Consider the following 5,880-nt stretch of genomic DNA (forward strand, 5'->3'; position numbering starts at 1 on the left):
TGATCTTTTCTTTACATGACTGTGGAACTGGAAAGTAAAATATCTGCAAATACATACATAATAATAACATTACATTAACTCATATGGAACTTTTTAAAACAAAGTGCTTAACATGGTTGAAACCGGATGTTAACATTCATAGGGCCTATAGCAAATAAGATCAGGGAATAAAATAAAACAGAAATCCATCATTAAAACAATAACATAATAAAACAGAAAACATGTGTATGTTATACAGATGAAGTATTATGATTAATAAATAGATTTTTTTTTAAATAACTGTTTTAAGAAGTGAATTAAAAGACGCCACATATTCAGAGGCAGGGAACTGGGACCTCTATTATACAAACTGGTAACTAATGAACTGGTCTCTACATATAAACACTCTGTTTGTAACACAGAGTTCACCTGGAGGGCGGGTGGAGCAGGGGATCTGGATCACTGGGGATCTGATCCAACAACCCTCCAGCTGCAGGACGGTGACGAGTGAAGGTCGGGTTCAGGTTCACAGAGGAAAGTAAGTGAGACATCTGGAGGAGAGTTCACAGAGAAGACAGGATTTTAAGTGCTCACGCAGAACCGGGCTTTGATGGAGAGATGAAGAAACAGAGGGAGAGCAGAGACAGGAAGTGCACTTGGGCCCAGACTGAGCCACTTCCTGTTTGCTTTATGTTCAGGTCCAATTAGATTCAGGCTCAGAAAAGAGACAGAGTCAGAAACGAGAGTCAACTCACCGTGACTCATGTTGGTTTGTTGGCATTCTCCAGCAGGGGGCAGAGCATGAGCCTGCACGCCCACCTACACCTGCCCCCTGCAACCATTGGACGGTAGAAGCTGTCAATCACATTGTGGTGTCCACGCCCCCATGCATATGGTGCTTTATTCCACAGAATACAGGTTTCAGGCACTTCCACGTTGGCTTCACTTTCTGGACCTGGAGTCTACGATAAGACAAATTTGATTTAGGTCTCAGTGCTTTGGGTTTTTTATCCAATAAGAAGAGAACACATGTAACATAGAGAGTGACATCATCTCCAGCCCTTCATGGACTCATGTTACTCTGTTAGTTTGGATATAATGTTGGACCTTCTGATCTCCATGATTCCTCAAGTCCAGTCTCTGCCAGAGTTTCACCAGCTTCCAGAAAATTGCCTTCACAAGTTTATGGCTTTTCTTCTTCTTTTCTTCCAGACCATTCAGTGCTGGCTATCGGGAGGTGGAAAGGATTTCAATGAATAAGATAAAAAGTGTTTGAGAACAAGTCCAAACTCTTCCGACTCAGAAATGAATGATAAAACAATAAAAACCAAAGGCGGGGATGGTGACAGACCTTTGCAGCTCATCTAAAACTTCTCTTTTATGACAAGTATTTCCAAAGAGTAAGAGTAGCTAATTTGACCATATAGCTCATATATATATTTATTTATATATATAACTTGTGTAACCTTGCATTTGCATTTAAAGAGGTATATGTGCGACCCTTGCAGACGGGACACATTCAGCCTAAGTGCTCTTGACTCCTGGGGACACTGCGGAGCCCCGTCTGTGGACAGTTGAGACAAGTTCTCGTCCCGTGGATCTTTTTTCATGTTGCCCTCGCTCGGCTTCCGCAGCTCTCAAATTAAATATCTAACGAGGCCGCTAAGTGTGAGAAAACAAGTCAACCACACACTTCACAAAGTTTGCGTAAGTTTCCCGAGCCGCCCACGTCCGAGCTCAGCCATCACGGGTTCTAAAAGCACAGCTCAGGGTGTTATTGATTCCCCGGCTCCCCTCGAGGCTTCTCCTCTGACGGGCTACTTTGGTTTGACATCTCTTCTCCCACAGCGACTCGTCTCCTCACGACTGTATGAGCTCAGTGGCTCGGCCTCTGCAGCATTCATTAATATCTGTGTGCTCCCTTCAACTCGTCCTCAGACTAATCGCTGGCAGAAGCATCTCTGTTAATCCAGTTTGGGGCCTTGAATATTCTCTCAGAGTGTCTCAGACATTATTGAGTATTTCTGGGAACGTTCAGGTCTAAAGTGAATATTTCCTTTATCTGATGTGACTGCAGGATGCTCTCTTTTCAAAGGGAAGGCTATCATCATGCACGTGTACGGTAGAGAACACCGACTGAAAGGACCGGCTGAGGACGTGAGGACTTGTCTCCAAACCAAGGTCGGGACATCACCTCAAGTCTCTCTGCGCAGGGTCGAGAGCATCTTTTATTTTGAAGCTGCAGGATTTTCATACTTGTTAATGTTAATCAAAGCAGATGGCCTCACAGTGATGAAATCCACTCGGCTCTATTTTAATCCAGAGTTTTTCTGAAGACGCAGCAGTTTCATGTGGAGAGTTTAGAGCAGAGGCTCGTTGAGACTTCTGATTTCTCAAGCTCATTATTAATATGCATCTATACTGCAGCACATTTAGTTTCATCTAAAACATCAGCTCTACATTGTGTTTTTAACATTTTGAAATGAGTATATGCACAACAGGAGATGGAAAATATTAAATATTATACAGAACATGTTTTTGCATTAGGAAAACAAGCCGCGTTTCTCAGGTAACACTAATTCAAAGGTTGAGTTAAAGGTGATTCATGGATTTATGCATTCATTTACATAAAAAGCAAATCCCTCATCGAAGCATGTGCTTCAGTTTCAGTTTCTCTTCACTGTTAAATCCAAATGAAACTAAATGTTATCATGCACTAGATAAATCTACAACTTGGGCATCATTCTTATCAAACCGTGACACAACAGTGACAAGAGGTAATGGAAAGTTTCATGCCTCATTTCCACGTCCTTTAAAAGTCTCGACATGTTCTAAGATTTTAACTAACTATGATTGTTTGTTTGGATTCTCACTTTTATTTCACTTATTTATTTGCTTCGGTTGCATTTTATATTTCTGTCCTACCTCCAGTGGAAGGGTTTGGTTTTAACTCATGTTAGTGTGTTTGCAGTTTTACGCAAAAACTACAGGAACCAGGAATAATCATGAAACTGAATGACAGGAAGTAATATGGGTCGAGAAAAGAACCTGTTAGATGTTGGTGCGGATCCAGTGAGAAAAATACATTGGTCAACATTTTCTTTAATTAAAAAAACAATCAGACGTGTTGTGGGGACTGAGATCTATGAGTGTGTGTGATTTGTTTTAGATTCATATAAGAATCCAGCTCTAGAGGTTGTAAATATGGTTTCATAAGGAACCTGTTGGGCCTCTGCAGAGATATGAATTTTACTGATTGAAAATCTAGTTTGTAATTGACTCTATTGAATATATTTCACTAATGTCAGCTTAGTTCTAGTTATAGTTAAGAGTCTACAAAGGTCTGAATGACTCAGTATTATTGAACGCTCTCTTGCACCTGCAGCCACTGGCCACACGGTGTCAGTGTGTAGCTGTGAATCCACTGTGGCTGAGATGACGAGCACCAGTCAGCACGTTTCAACAGAGACGTTCAGTGAGGAACGAGTTACAGATGTTTGGATGAGAGTCAGGAGCAGATGTGGGTGAAACACGACGCTACACAACGCCCTGGAAAAACCAACAAAAACACACTGCTGATGAATGTTGGTCAAAGTGTTTTAATTTACTAAAGTGACTGTCAGGAGGAAATGTGACGTGTTCGCCCACTGAACAAAGGAAATCACACACACAAACTCACTCCCGCACACACAAACACAGACTCACACACAGTGGTGTCTCTATGACTTCAGAGGACATTACATTAAATTACTGGAATTTTACTATAACCTTAAACCTGACCCTAACCTAAACCTAACCTCAGTCTTAACGTTAACCAAAATTTACAGAATCTTAACCAAATTTTAATTTCGACCTATACTTAACCTAAACCAAACCTTAAACTTGGGCCAAAGCTTAACGTTACCCAAAGCTTATCTTAACTTTACCCTTATCTTAACTTTAACTAACCTTGACCTTAACTTAAACCTAACCTGATCATATACTTTAAATAAATAACTTTGATAAAATAAAATGTAAAGTCCCCATAAAATGAATGTGTAAACAGATTTAGGTCCCAACAACAACTCACACACACTCAGCCTTCTTGTTATCCCATCATTTCTGACCTCCTCCCTCTGGAACTACAAATCATCTCTGAGCTCCCTCAGCTCGGTTCAGCTCATAGAGCGACTCAGAGCTTCTCCCTCTGTTTCCTGTGAATAGAAGCAATCAGACGGCTCCGCGGCCTCGTGCTCGATAATTAGCCGAGTTAACCAAACCTCTGATTGACACAACGAGGCAGGTTGATTAGAAACCTGAACAGATCAGACTGCAGTGAAAAGGGGACGAGACGTCATCTTGATATTTGGGGGAAAGTGGTTTATGAGAAACTAAAGAATTGATTTACAGGATATTTCACAAGCGAGTTTTATGCGTCGGACCAAGAGAGGCTTCATATTCCAGTTTGCCTTTCAATGTAGTACTAAGTACACTAAGTAATAATGCAGCAGTGATTACTACTAAGTACTTGTGCAATAATGTAATGTCATATTCTAGCAGCAAATTAATTAATATGTATGAGTACTTGTGTAATAATGTATTGGTGTCTACAGAGTACAACATAAGTTTTAGTAGTAATGACAACCAAGTACTCATTTGATATTGTTGTGACGACTAGAGTTTTGTGTGATAGTGTAATGAACAACCACGGAGTACTTGTGTAATAACATAGTAATGAATTCAAGTACTTGTGTAATAATGTAGTAACAAGTCTACATGTTTAATGTTTAATGTAGAAATATCTACCAAATACTTGTGTATTGATGTAGTGATGACAGCAGAGTACTGTGTGATGATGTCTTCTGACTAATTGTAACGTCAGCAGCTTCAGACACGTCACTCACATTTAGACGTTGAAGTTTTCAATCAAACGTGTAGAAACACTTCCATCAGCCTGGTGTCAAAGTCTATTTGTCGTCATTGTGTCTGAGCCACGTTTAGAATTCCACTCAGACGATTCACGGCTGGGCCGCGATAATCAATAAAAAAGATTTCCCCTCAGTTTTCCATTTTCTGCAAATATTAGCAAAGCGAGCGACCTCCTCCCGGTACGAGCAGAACATCAGCTGGATTCTGAACGATGATCTTCGTGGTCGTTAGCGATGCAGAGGCCGGTCTGAGCTATGATCGTGTCACTGCCTCCTCCTCCTCACAGCAGGAGATGATGTGATATTCTGGTCTCGTTCAGGAGCCGAGACGTATTGGCCTGCGACGCCCACTCCTGCAGCCCCGCTCTTCATCTAACGGCTCAGTCTAATTGGTTTTTGATCCACTGCTAACGAGGTTAGAAAGTTCTCTGGAAAGAAGGAAAACACTCGAAGCAAACTGTACAAGTGAGGGAGTACGTGAAGGGAGACACAGACAGCACCTGAACAGAGGAACAGATGAATCAAGACTTAAACTAACTGACAAAAGGTGAATTCTTGACCTTTATTCTGCTCTTTGTTCTTCATCACTTCATAAAATAGTAAATCTTTTTTTTTAATGTCTGCAAAGGACTTTGTAAAATGTGTTTTTTTGAAAACTGCTGTATGAATAAAGGTTTATATTCGTTATTATAATTGTACTAATTGTTTAACTACAGCCACTATCGTTATTTCAGTTCTGATGAATAATAAAGTTGGAATGCACCATTTTGTCCATTAAGCTCTATGGTACAAACTGATTAAGTCAATTTACACCTATTTTCATCTGGTTTACTGCCAACAGACAACAACTAAAGCATCAGCCTGTTACAAAGATACACAGATTAACAATATTAGCACACATTTAAAAGCACAATCCATTTAGATTAAATCTTGTTTTAGCTCGGGTTTGGTCTCAACCATCTCCGGAGAGAAATATCAGTTATTCTTTTAAACA

The sequence above is a fragment of the Platichthys flesus genome, chromosome 11, assembly GCF_949316205.1.
Source record: "Platichthys flesus chromosome 11, fPlaFle2.1, whole genome shotgun sequence".
Lineage (NCBI taxonomy): Eukaryota > Metazoa > Chordata > Actinopteri > Pleuronectiformes > Pleuronectidae > Platichthys > Platichthys flesus.